Raw genomic sequence first — 14,299 nt, 5'->3', positions numbered from 1 at the left:
TTTCCCTTGTGATTGGCTTGAGTGAACTTGCTTGTTGGCTCAGGAGTTGGATTGTTCTTCGACCTTCTCTTCTTCATGGATATGGTCCTTTGTTTCTTGGTCACAATCCTCATTTTGGTGCTTGTTTCTACTGCCTTCACATCCTTGATCTCAGAACTTGGTTGTTGTTGGACAGTTGGAGTATCCTGTTCATCAAAAGCTTCCTGAATTTGTGGTTCAATGAACCCTTCCTCTTTGCAACTCTCTGTTTCATTGGAGTGTGATCTCCCTTGATTGACTTTCTCCATTTCTTGTTCTTCTGATTCCTCCCTTGGGTTTGCCATGGTATCACTAGAAGAATTGTGGGTAGGGATTTGCTTTGATAGATATCCAATTTGTGCTTCTAGCTTTTGAATGGCAGCACCTTGATTTTGTAAGTTGGATATCAATTCTTCCTTAAAGCCTTTCAAATCGGTTATGTCTTGACTCATGGTTGCAAGCATTCCTTCTATCCTGTCTAATTGATCTTGAAATTGTTGGTTCGGATTAGGTTGATGAGGTTGATTATCTTGGCTGTGATATGGTGGCTGGGAGTATGTGTTTTGTGTGGGTTGATAGAGTCTTTGGTTGGCGTGTTGATAGTGGTATGACTCTTGTGTGTAGTGGAATGAGTCTTGTGGATAGTGAAATGAATTGTATGAATTTGAGAAGGAATTTTGTGCTGAGAAATGCTCAAGTGATGAAGAATTTGGATATGTAAAACTAGGAGGTGAGGTTGGATAATTCAGAGGTGATGGCTCTTGATGAATGGGGTGTGAATAAGTGAAATCTCTTTGGTTTTGATCTTCCCAGCCACAACTTGAGTAGTGATCAAATTCACCAAAACATGGACCATTTTGTGGCTCTGGGAAGTACCCCGTTTCCTGTTCCTGATACTCCCACCCACCATGAGCATAATAACATGAATCATTCTGTGGTGGTGGAGAGTTTCTCATGGATTTTGATTGACCAAAAGATGATGGATACTCCTTTCTTTTTTGCAACGTGCTTAGTCTCAAACAATACTCATCCAAAGATAGTGGAAATTCCATAGTGAGGCAATATTACAAACAGCTAGTGGTTAGTATGCTAACAAGTGAATAAACAAAGAAAACAAATTAAAATTTGCAGAAATTAGCAGTAATAAACTGAAACAAAAACTATTAACAAAAGAAAAGAAAAATTGCTCAATCTAGTTAACTTCCAATTGGAGAATTGTCAATCGAAAACCAATCCCCGGCAACGGCGCCATAAACTTGATGCACATAAACTAGTTATGCTACGATTTAGGAAATTGCACGATCGGCAAAATTCCTTCCGGCAAGTGCACCGGTTATCGTCGTCAAGTAAAAACTCACAATAGAGTGAGGTCGAATCCCACAAGGATTGGTTGAGTGAGCAATTCGGATTAGAAGTGTGTTCTAGTTGAGCGGAATCAAGATTTGAGATGAGAATTGCGGAATGTAAAATTGGCGGGAAAAGTAAATGACAAGAAAATTAAATGGCTGAATCTTAAATTGCATGAATTAAAGAGCAGAATGTAAATTGCTGAAATTAAAAGGGAATGGGGATGATTGCAAGAATTGAATTGCAGAATGTAAAGAGAAAGTGGAAATCAGAAATGGGGAATTCATTGGGTTTAGGAGATATTGAAATCTCCGAATCAAAACATGTATATCTCTTCCTCAACCAATGCATTCATTGAATTTTGCTTGGCAATCTTATATGATTGGATCCCAATTCCTTGGCTCACCAATGCTCTCTAAAAACAAACAAATTCCCAATCCCTTGGTTTAAATGTTCATAAGAAGAGATGATGCTTGATCACTGATTATACCATACAATTTCATGAACCACAATTTGGTAGGATTACATGTCACAATATCCATCCAAACCCCAATCCAATCCACTGTGAGAAAGCTTCTCTAGCATGAATCCTCCATTCCTTTCCCAAGGCTCCGAAGGATTCCAAGTATGAGTAGTTTCTTTCCCAAGACAACTACTCAATGGAATTAGATCGAGAAGCTTTCTAACAAAATTCAAGAGAAAAGATTGAAGAAGAAGATAAACTATTATTGATTCATTGAATTACAATAGAGCTCCCTAACCCAATGAAAGGGGGTTTAGTGAGTCATAGCTCTGAATTCAATTACAAAGAAAAGGAAAACTAGCTAAAAGTGAAAGTAAAAGCCCCAAGGTCCCCATCAGGGGCTGGATTCCCCTTCAATCCCCCTCTTTTCAAATGCAAAAACTAAGGCCTTTAAATAGGCTCCCTAAATTACAAAATGAAAATGAAATTCAAAGCAAATTACAATCAAATGAAAATAAACTATTCTAGATGATTCTTGTGGCCTTGATTTGGTGTTGTTGATGGGCCTTGCTTGCTTGAAGGGCTGAGTGACATAATTGATCCAAAAGGGATAATGATCCATTAAACTACACTCAAATGTTGCACCCCCTTTCTTGAGTCGTCACTTTGTTCTCTTGTCAACCTTGCCAATTTGATGCCAAATATAGACTATTATACCTCGTTGGAAAGCTATGGATGTCAGCTTTCTAACGCAACTGGAAGCACCTCAATTGGATCTCTACAACTCGAGTTATACTCCATGGAAGGTGAAGAGGTCAGCTGGCCTGATTGCATGTTGGTACTATGCTCTTCTATGCACATTACGGGGCTGTTTTCTCCCTCAATTTTTAGTATCCACCATGCATGCCATATATGCTTGGAAAGCTCTAGATGTCTTCTTTCCAATGCATTTTGAATCACCTCATTTGGAGTTTTGTAGCTCAAGTTATTTATGTTTGAAGAAGGCATGGTCAAGCTGTTCCATATAACACGTTTAAGCTTCAGTTTAAGGTTAAACTGAAGCTTAAACGTGGATAAAGGAAGGGCAGCCCTGGAGGTCGAACACGTTTAACCTCCAGTTTGAGGTCAAACTGGAGGTTAAACGTGGAAGCTTAGAATGGTAGCCCTGGAGGTGTCGAACACGTTTAACCTCCAGTTTGAGGTCAAACTGGAGGTTAAACGTGGAACTCCTTCCTGAGTGGCATTGTCATTCTGGCGTTTAACCTCCAGTTTGAGGTCAAACTGGAGGTTAAACTTCAATTCCAGCATTTCTTAGCCTTCATGATTCTGGCGTTTAAGCTCCAGTTTAGGCTTAAACTGGAACTTAAACTCCACATGTGATATTCAAGCTTCCTTTATTGATTTTGTTGCTTCCTTGGTTAGCCTCTTCTTCCCTGAAATCATCCAAACAAATGCATCAAAGTCTTGCAAAATTTCATGAGAAATCTTCCATTCATAGCATTCAAGGAATATAACTAAAAACTCATGGAATTTGCATCAAAATCTTCATGTTGAATGATTTAAGACAAGCATGACTATTTGGCCCAAAATGATTACTTAAGGCTCAAGAAAATGCATAAAACAACTAAAAATAAAAGAAAAAGGCTAGTAAAACTAGCCTAAGATGCCTTGGCATCAGAACCACCCAAACCTCAGATGGGGGGATAATCACAACCAGAACCAACAACCATGGCAGAGGAACTCAAACCAAAACACTTCAAGAAACAACCAAAACCACAACCAGCAGCAAACTAACCAAAATCCCTACAGAAAACCCCAAAATAACTACCCTAACTCTAACCATTATCTATCCAATAACCAACCCACCAACCAAAGCACTTACCATCAACCATCAGCACCCCATAACTAAGCAATTTCACAAGACTCTCAGAGGATTACTAATCTGGAGATGCTCATGGAGAAGATGATGAAGAACCAAGAAATGACCACAAAGAACCATGAAACCTCCATGAAGAGCCTAGAGAGGCAGATTGGGCAAATCTCCAAGCAGATTTCTATTGAGAGACCTTCAAGCTCACTACCAAGTGACACCATTCCTAATCCAAAAGAAGAGTGCAAAGCTGTACAACTAAGGAGTGGAAAGACATTGGTAGACAACAACAAGGAGGTAACCAAGAAGCCTTTGGATAGCAACAAAGAACCATCAGAAAAAGGGGAAGCTAGCAATGAGGACATGACAACAAGAAGAAATGTGCCAGAGAAACTCAAAGAGAAAGACAACCAGCCACATAGTTCAAAGGAAGTAATTCAAGGACAGCAGCAAGGGGGAAAGATCATTACACCTCCAATGCCATATCCCCAGAGGTTCAGCAAAGAGGCTAAGGACCAACATTTTGATAAGTTCCTTGAGACTTTCAAGAAGCTAGAGATCAACATTCCCTTGGCTGAAGCATTGGAACAAATGCCTCTGTATGCCAAGTTTTTTAAGGAGCTTATCAACAAAAAGAGGAGTTGGCTTGAGAAAGAAACCGTGTTGCTCACCGAGGAATGCAGTGCTGTGATTCAAAGGGGCATTCCACCAAAACTCAAAGATCCAGGGAGCTTTGTAGTCTCATGCACCATTGGTAGAATAGTTCTCAACAAAGCTCTCTGTGACCTTGGTGCCAGTATCAACTTAATGCCTCTCTCAATGATGAGAAAGCTTGCCATAGAAGAACTTAAACCCACCAGGATGTCATTGATGCCAGGGCATCTTGGCCAGTTTTACTGACCTTTTCTTTACTGTTTTTAGGTTAGTTTCATGCTTTTCCTTAGGAAATAAGCTAGTTTTGGATAGATATTCACTTACACCTTGATTCAAGCATACATTGTGCATTTTACATTATTTCATGAGGATTTTGCATAAGTTTAGTGACAAAGTGTATGTTGCATTGCCCATGACTTGGACTAGAACTTTGATGCACTCTATTGCTTGATTTCAGGACCAAAGGAAGCAAGGAAAGGGAGGAAACTTGCAAGGTTAATGAGAAAAGTGATTGCCAATGACACTCTCAAAGCCATCATTGCCCACGTTAAGAGTCACGTTAACTAAGTTAACGTGAACTCTAACGTGAAAAAGGGAAGTTGAGCCAACGTTAGTGACACTTAACATTGTCACTAACGTTGGCAAACACTCATGAGTGGCCACGTTAGAGCCCACGTTAACCTAGTTAACGTGGCCTCTAACGTTAAAGGGGGTAGAGAAGCCAACGTTAGTGACATTCAACATTGTCACTAACGTTGGCCTAAGGATGCAACACACCACGTTAACTCCCATGTTAACTTGGTTAACGTGGGAGCTAACGTAAGAAGTGAGAGTTGTCGACAATGTTAGTGACACTCAACATTGTCACTAACGTTGGAAGCAACCACACAACCCCCAAGGAGCCACGTTAACTTCCACGTTAACTTTGTTAACGTGGAAGCTAACGATGAGGAATGAATGATGAGCCAACGTTAATGACACTCAACATTGTCACTAACGTTGGGATGGCTAAGAATGGCCACGTTAGAAGCCACGTTAACCTAGTTAACGTGGACTTTAACATGAGATCTAGGGTCACATTGGAACGTTAGTGACAATGTTGAGTGTCGCTAACGTTCTCGAAGGTTGGCAAGGCCACGTTAGAAGCCACGTTAACCTAGTTAACGTGGGCTTTAACGTGAAGCAAAAAGGGGCACACTAGAACGTTAGTGATAATGTTGAGTATCACTAACTTTCTCGAAGGTTGGCAAGGCCATGTTAGAAGCCACGTTAACCTAGTTAACGTGAGCTCTAACGTGAGGCAAAGGGGTACATTGGAACGTTAGTGAAAATGTTAAGTGTCACTAACGTTCCCGAACTTATACTTTCACTAAATGATTAACACCCCTTACGCCCTGAGCTAAAGTCTCTGCCCACTTAACACTTTCTCTCTGCAAGTAAAGCCAAGCCCAAATGAAGAAAAGAACTGCTTCAAACTCAAGATCCAAAGGCCCAAGACTAGAAGAGCAAACTAGAAGCTGAGAAGAGTAGTATATATAGGAGTAGCTTTGAATTGTAAAAGAGAGTTTTGGAGGAGGCTGAAAGAGGAGAACTACTCTTTGTATTTTACTTTCTCTGCATTTTCTAGTTTTATGATGTATTCTCCATCTTTGTTTTCATTTTCTAGAGCTATGAATAACTAAACCCCTTTCATTGGGTTAGGGAGCTCTGTTGTAAATTGATGGATCAATACTAATTTTCATTATTCTTCTTCTATCTTTTCTCTTGATTTTACTTGAAAGCTTTCGATCTTCATCCAATTGAGTAGTTATCTTGGAAGAGAAGCTATTCAAACTTGGATCTCTTTTGAACCTTGAAAGAGGAATGAAGAGATCAAGCTAGAAATGCTTTCTCATGCTGGACCAAATTGGGTTTGGATGGGTATGTGACTATAACCCTCTCAATACTTGATTTGGAAAATGCATGTGGTATAATCAGTGACCATATTTCATCTCTTCTCATGAGCAATTGACCAAAGAATTGGCTATTGATCAAGATTTGAGAGATTAAATTGCAAGAAATTGTAATTCAATCACTTAAGATTGCCAAGGAGATCAATGAGTGCATTGATTGAGGAAGAGATGAAAATGAACTTGATCCGGAGAATTGCAACATCTCCTAAGCCCAATGAACTCCCTATCTCTGATCTTACCCATTCTCTTTAATTTTGCCATTTACTTTTATGAGCAAATCCCCCATTCCCATTTACAATTCTGCAATTTATTTTCAGTCATTTACTTCCAGTCCTTTAATCCTAGCATTTACTTTTCTGTTATTTACATTCCCGCCATTTTATTTTCTGCAACTCTCAACCAAAATTCTGGATTCGCTCAACTAGAACATTCTTCTAATTAAAGTTGCTTGATCAATCAATCCCTGTGGGATTCGACCTCACTCTATTGTGAGTTTTTACTTGATGACAAATTCGGTACACTTGCCGAAGGGAGATTTGTTGTGAGACAAGTTTTCCGTGCATCAAGTTTATGGCGCCGTTGCCGGGGATTGATTGTGCATCAACAATGATTAAATTGGAAGATCACTAGATTGAGCATTTTTATTTTGTGAATTTCATTTTCTGTTTGAGTGATTTACTTTTTGTTTTAGTTAAACTTCTTCCCTTCCCCGTCTACTCTTTTGTTCGTCTTTGTTATTTTCAATTCTGTTTGCTAACCCACTAACTGTTTGATATATTGCATCACCCACAACTAATAGTAATTCTGACACAAATACTTTCTGCACCTATCTTTTCTTGCTTGCACTTGATGGTTGTATGACAGGAAGAAGAAGCAGGGCTTCAACTTCCTTCGATTCTGAACCTGAGAGGACCTTCCTTAGATTAAGGAGGGAGGCAAGAGGAAAGAAAGTGGTTGGTGCTGAGGAAGAAGAGGAATTCTTTGAAACAAACATGGAAGACAACATGGAAAACCATCATGAAGAAGAAGATCACAACCATGGGGGAGGAGGTAGAGCAAATCATGCTGGGGAGGATAGAAGAGTTTTGGGCTCTTACATCAATCCAAACCCAGGCAATTGTGGAAGTAGCATCCAAAAGCCAACAATCCATGCCAACAACTTTGAACTTAAACCACAGCTCATCACCCTTGTTCAGAACAACTGTTCGTTTGGAGGAAATGTTCAAGAAGACCCCAATCAACATTTAACCACCTTCCTGAGAATATGTGACACAGTGAAGTCTAATGGTGTTCATTCTGACGCCTATAGGCTGCTCTTATTTCCATTCTCACTCAGGGACAAGGCAGCCAAATGGCTAGAATCTTTCCCAAGGGAAAGCTTGACAACTTGGGAAGACGTGGTGAACAAATTCTTAGCAAGATTTTACCCTCCTCAACGAATCAATAGGCTGAGAGCTGAGGTCCAAACTTTCAGGCAACAAGATGGTGAGACTCTATATGAAGCATGGGAGAGGTTTAAGGACTTAACAAGGAGGTGTCCACCTGACATGTTCAACGAATGGGTGCAGCTGCACATTTTCTATGAAGGGCTCTCTTATGAGTCAAAGAAGGCCGTAGACCATTCATCTGGAGGATCTTTGAACAAGAAGAAGACCATTGAGGAAGCTATAGATGTTATTGAAACAGTAGTAGAGAACGACTACTTCTATGCTTCCGAAAGAGGGAACACAAGAGGAGTAATGGAGCTAAACAATGTAGATGCTCTGTTGGCCCAAAACAAGCTCATTACCCAGCAGCTGGTTGACCTCACCAAGAAGATGGAGATGAACCAAGTAGCAACAATCTCCACTTCATCAACAATCCAAGAAGGAGTGAATGAAGAAGCAGAGGGGAGTCAGGAGCAAGCCAACTACATTGGGAGTTCACCAAGGAAAAACTATGATCCATACTCCAAGACCTACAACCCTGGATGGAGAAACCACCCAAACTTTGGGTGGGGAGGTGAGCAAGATCAAAACCAAGACCAGAGACGTTACAACTCCAACAACAATGCAGCTCACCAGCAATTCACACAGAGGACGTCTCAACACCCCCACAACAACACTTCTTCATATGCTTATCAAAACCAAAATAACACATCTGCTCCGAATCACCCATCAATTGATGACAAGCTCTCTAAGATCGAAACCTTAATTGAAGGAGTATGTAGAGACATTCGAGACAGTAAAGTATTCAGAGAGGAAGTGCAGTCCAACATGCAGAATCAAAATGCTGCCATCACGAAACTGGAGACACAAATCAGCTATCTATTTAAGCAGCTCCCTAACCACAACTTTTGCTATGATGCCCACTCAAGCAAAAGGGAGGAGTGTCAAGCTATCACACTTAGGAGTGGGAAGGAACTGAAGGAACATTCCCAAAAACCACAAGAAGAAGGCTCAAATGAAAAGGGAGAAGAGCAAGATGGAGTTCAACCTCCCACGCCAAGTCTGCAGAAAGAAAAAGGGATACCCCAACTGAACAACTCAAGAGCTCCATATCCCCAGCTATTGAAGAAAAAGGAAGATGACAACCAGTTCTTGAGATTTTTAGAAATCCTCAAGAAGCTACAAATCAACATACCCTTTGCTGAAGTCATAGAACAAATGCCACTCTATGCCAAGTTTTTGAAGGAGCTAATGACTAAGAAGAGAAGCTGGAAGAACAATGAGACTGTGATACTAACTGAAGAGTGTAGTGCTATCATTCAGCGTAAACTACCTCAGAAACTGAAGGATCCTGGGAGTTTTCAGATCCCTTGTATTATAGGAGAAACCACAGTAGAGAAGGTTCTTTGTGACTTAGGGGCCAGCATCAATTTGATGTCAGTAGCTATGATGAGAAAGATGAAAATTGAGGAGGCTAAACCAACAAAAATGGCCCTACAACTGGCAGACCGATCGTTCAAATTCCCTCACGGGATAGTAGAGGATTTGCTAGTAAAAGTGGGAGATTTCATATTTCCAGCAGATTTTGTGGTGCTGGACATGCAGGAGGACGCCAAGACCTCCATCATCCTGGGAAGGCCATTCTTGGCCACTGCTGGAGCTGTCATCGATGTTCAGAAGGGTGACCTCACACTGAGATTACACAATGAAAAGATGACATTCAATGTGTTCAAGGCCATGAGTTATCCACCAGAACAATTGGGGAAATGCATGAGGTTAGATGCACTTGAGGATGAAGTGCAAGAGAATTTTGAAGAAGAAGAACCTGAAGAGGACGAGAGATTGGTGGAGGAAGAATCTGAATCAAGTGAAGAGGTAGCCACAGCAGAAATACATATACCAGATGCACCAAAGGAAGGGAACGAAAAGTCAGAAGCACCCAAACTTGAACTCAAAGCACTGCCACCCACTCTCAAATATGCATATCTAGGAGAAAATAAAAACTACCCAGTGATCATAAATTCATCCCTCAGTCAAGATCAAGAGGACGAGCTACTCAAGGTGCTGCGGGAGCATAAGGATGCCATTGGATGGACCCTTGCTGACCTGAAGGGAATCAGTTCAGCCATATGCATGCATAAAATACTGGTGGAAGATGATGCCAAGCCATCCATTCAATCCCAAAGAAGGCTGAACCCAATTATGAAGGAAGTGGTACAGAAAGAGGTTATGAAGCTTTGGCAAGGAGAGGTCATATACCCAATTTCGGACAGCCCTTGGGTTAGCCCCATACATGTTGTGCCCAAGAAGGGAGGAATCACTGTGGTTACCAATGAGAAAAACGAGCTCATACCCACAAGGACTGTCACAGGATGGCGGATGTGCATAGACTACAGAAAACTCAATGAGGCTACACGAAAAGACCACTTTCCCCTTCCATTCATGGATCAGATGTTGGAAAGACTTGCAGGGCACGCATATTATTGTTTTCTCGACGGTTATTCAGGATATAACCAAATAGTGGTTGATCCGAGAGACCAAGAGAAAACCTCATTTACTTGTCCGTATGGAGTGTTTGCCTATAGGCGCATGCCATTTGGATTATGTAATACCCCTGCAACTTTCCAACGCTGCATGCTTTCTATCTTTTCAGATATGATAGAAAAATTCATTGAAGTTTTTATGGATGATTTCTCGGTATTCGGAGATTCTTTTCCTAGTTGCCTACATCACCTCGCCTTGGTATTGAAAAGATGCCAAGAGACCAATTTGGTCTTGAACTGGGAAAAATGTCACTTCATGGTGACAGGAGGAATAGTCTTTGGTCACAAGGTCTCTCACCAAGACATTGAGGTTGATAGAGCTAAAGTAGAACTTATTGAAAAACTACCCCCACCCAGTGATGTCAAGGCAATTAGGAGTTTTTTAGGGCATGCTCGTTTTTACAGAAGGTTCATTAAAGATTTTTCAAAGATAGCCAAGCCCATAAGCAATCTCCTTGTATCTGATACACCGTTTATCTTTGATGAAACATGCATGCTAGCATTTGCACATTTGAAAATGAGGTTATCCTCTGCTCCTATCATTTCCCCACCTGATTGGAACCTACCATTTGAATTGATGTGTGATGCATCTGATTTTGCAGTTGGGGCAGTGTTAGGACAAAGGAAAAATAACCTAGTTCGTGTGATATACTATGCTAGCAAAGTCCTTAATGAAACTCAAAGAAATTATACCACTACTGAAAAGGAGTTGCTAGCAATAGTTTTTACATTTGACAAATTTAGATCATACCTCATTGGTGCTAAAGTGATTGTTTTTACAGATCACACAGCACTTAAATATTTGTTTGCCAAGTAAGAATCAAAGCCAAGACTAATAAGGTGGATCTTACTGTTGCAGGAGTTTGATATTGAAATCAGAGACAAGAAAGGAGTGGAGAACAAGGTGGCAGATTACCTATCCAGAATCCCTCATGATCAAGGTGGAGAAAATGATACAAATGTGAACGAGCTCTTCCCTGATGAGCAGTTGATGACAGTTCACAAAGCACCATGGTTCGCAGATATTGCAAATTTCAAGGCAACTGGGGCATTACCCCCAGGGATCAATAAACATCAAAAGAGGAAGCTCATGAATGATGTAAAATACTTTGTCTGGGACGAGCCATATCTCTTCAAGAAATGTTCAGATGGAATCCTTAGAAGATGTGTTTCGAAAGAGGAAGGAAGAGAAGTCCTGTGGAACTGCCACGGTTCATGTTATGGCGGGCAGTTTGGAGGGGACAGAACTGTAGCAAAGGTGTTACAAAGCGGATTCTTTTGGCCCACCCTTTTCAAGGATGCCAAGGAACTAGTAAAAAGCTGCAATGAATGCCAAAGATCTAGAAACCTGCCCAAAAGAAACGCCATGCCACAAAATTTCATCTTGGAACTGGAACTGTTTGATGTGTGGGGAATAGATTTCATGGGACCATTCCCAACCTCATATGCAAACAAGTATATACTGGTAGCAGTGGATTATGTTTCCAAGTGGGTATAGGCTATTGCAACCCCAACTAATGATAACAAGGTAGTCATGAACTTCCTCAGGAAGAATATCTTTAGCCGGTTTGGAGTCCCAAGAGCCCTCATCAGTGATGGAGGGAGCCACTTTTGTAACAATCCACTAGAAGCTCTCCTCCTACGATATGGGGTAAAACACAAAGTAGCCATACCTTACCACCCTCAAACGAGTGGGCAAACTGAGATATCCAACAGAGAACTGAAGAGGATCTTGGAAAAAACTGTGGGTGCATCTAGAAAGGATTGGTCGAAGAAGCTGGATGATGCTCTTTGGGCATACAGAACAGCATTCAAAACTCTACTTGGAATGTCTCCATATCAACTGGTCTATGGGAAGGCTTGTCATTTACCACTGGAGCTGGAACACAAAGCTCTCTGGGCTATCAAGATACTAAATTTTGACAGCATTGCTGCTGGTGCAAAAAGGATCTTGCAGCTCCAAGAGATGGAGGAATTCAGGTCACAAGCCTATGAAAACATTAAGATGTATAAAGAGAAGGCAAAGAGAAAACATGACATGCATCTTGCGCCAAGGAGTTTTGAAAAGGGGCAGCGAGTACTCCTTTACAATTCTAAATTAAGGCTGTTTCCAGGAAAACTCAAGTCAAGGTGGTCCGGACCTTTCATGGTTACGAAAGTATCACCATATGGCCACATCGAAATCACGGATGAAGGTTCAGAGAGGACTTTTACAGTGAATGGACAAAGACTCAAGCATTATCTGGGCAACATGGGGGAAAGCCCCAGAGTAAAGTACCATCTCAAGTAACTAAGGACTCGTCGAGCTAGCGACGATAAAAGAGCGCTCTGTTGGGAGGCAACCCAACTTCAGGTAGTTTCACTCTCATCTCTATTTCAATAAACATCACAAGTCGTTTCCCCTGTATTGTAAGGAGCTAAGTTTGGTGTTCCACACCAGAATAATCCAAGAGTGATGGTGTAATTCGGAGTTTGGTGTTCCACCAAAGGACATTGGTTAGAATTACACTCCACTCCAGAAGAACATTGCTAGCTCCATCCAATCAAGAGAAACCACTTAGATGTAGTTAGACTATAGGTGATCATTGCTTTGTTGACAATAAGATATGGGGTTCTCTGCATATGTGCAATGTTTGCACTGGGCAAGGAACTAAGTTTGGTGTTCACACACCAAATTGAGTTCAAAAAGCACCAGCATACATGCAAGCTAACTATGTCTCAAGTGCTTTGGGAACAAGCAACTTCCAGTCACCTTGCAGGAATCTTATGAGGAAATGGTGCACCTCTACCCAAAGAAGCGAGGCAGCCAAAAACTAGGATGATGACAAAGAGAGAGAGCATCCAGAAATCATCACCCGAAGGTTGTATTGTTACTTAATTCCATTGTACTCAGAATGGTTGAAAGTTGGAAGTCCGAATGCACTTTTGATTTGTGGCTACTTGTAGTTGAATTTTTTTTTATGTCTTTTAAGTTCTGAGTAGCTCTGTGTGCTAGTCTTTATGTCACTGCATCCTTACTTAACTTACTTGTATGCTTGTTCTTTTTGAATTAAATGAAGAGAGATTGTTTTTAAAAGACTAGAGTGGAGTTCATATTGTGGAAGTGCATTCATGAATCTTTGGGGTAGTCATAAGTTAGCTAAGTTGGTTCAACCGCAAGGTTAGGAGGACAACTATCTATCCTGAATACTTGACTTTGGATATACCCATGAGACTAAGTAGATGACAAGATCCTAATAAGAGAAAAGGGAAAGAATAATGGAAGTGAAAAACAAAAGAAAAAGAGTAAGCAATAAGGCTAGGCACCAATGGTTTGGACCTTGAGACAAGTGTCTATGGTGCTCCTGTGTAAGGGATCTACTTGGATGAATAAGCTCTCAGGGGTGCTTTATCACTTGGTAACTTGGGTTAACTAACCCGGGATTATCAGCTGAAAATCCACTATCAAGAGTAACCCTCACCACAGAGCACTTAGTAACCCAAAGAGGTGCTGGACACCAAGGTCTCAAGAAAAGAAAATAAAGGAACTATATGCCTGTGGTGTGTATGTATGGGGGAGAGACTTGAGGGAGTAAGTCCTTAGGGGTGCTTCAACACCTAGCACCTTGAACCAACTGGTTCGGGAGTGTTGGCTGAAAGCTTATCTTAAAGAGTTGCCCCCTTACAGAGCACTTAGCCTAAATAACACAAATAACCCTTGAAATAACAATAAAAGGATCAATGAATAAAAGTCTCATGGGATATAGACAAAGTAAGTGTTTAGGGACATGATAAAGATCTGAAAGCCAGTAATGGAATGAACCTAAGTTGCTATGCATGAAACCACCATAAAATCAGTAACATGACTTCCACAAGAATGAGTCATTCCTCTAGATATTCCATTCATCATTCTCTTGTTCCAGTACTTGCTTAGGGACAAGCAAGCTTTAAGTTTGGTGTTGTGATGCCAGGGCATCTTGGCCAGTTTCACTGACCTTTTCTTTACTGTTTTTAGGTTAGTTTCATGCTTTTCCTTAGGAAATAAG

General features: G+C 40.9%; 1 non-coding gene across 1 annotated transcript; it reads right to left on the bottom strand.

Moving 5' to 3' along the window:
• Nucleotides 1-7,749: 7,749 nt before the first annotated feature.
• Nucleotides 7,750-7,853, bottom strand: LOC148568573 (small nucleolar RNA R71). Its single transcript, XR_015882894.1, has one exon. It is a non-coding gene; the product is annotated as a small nucleolar RNA R71 (small nucleolar RNA).
• Nucleotides 7,854-14,299: the final 6,446 nt, after the last annotated feature.

The sequence above is a fragment of the Arachis ipaensis genome, chromosome B4, assembly GCF_059453495.1.
Source record: "Arachis ipaensis isolate K30076 ecotype BB chromosome B4, ASM5945349v1, whole genome shotgun sequence".
Taxonomy (NCBI): domain Eukaryota; kingdom Viridiplantae; phylum Streptophyta; class Magnoliopsida; order Fabales; family Fabaceae; genus Arachis; species Arachis ipaensis.
Note: the sequence above shows the minus strand (reverse complement) of the source record. Positions and strands in the feature narration are given on the sequence as shown.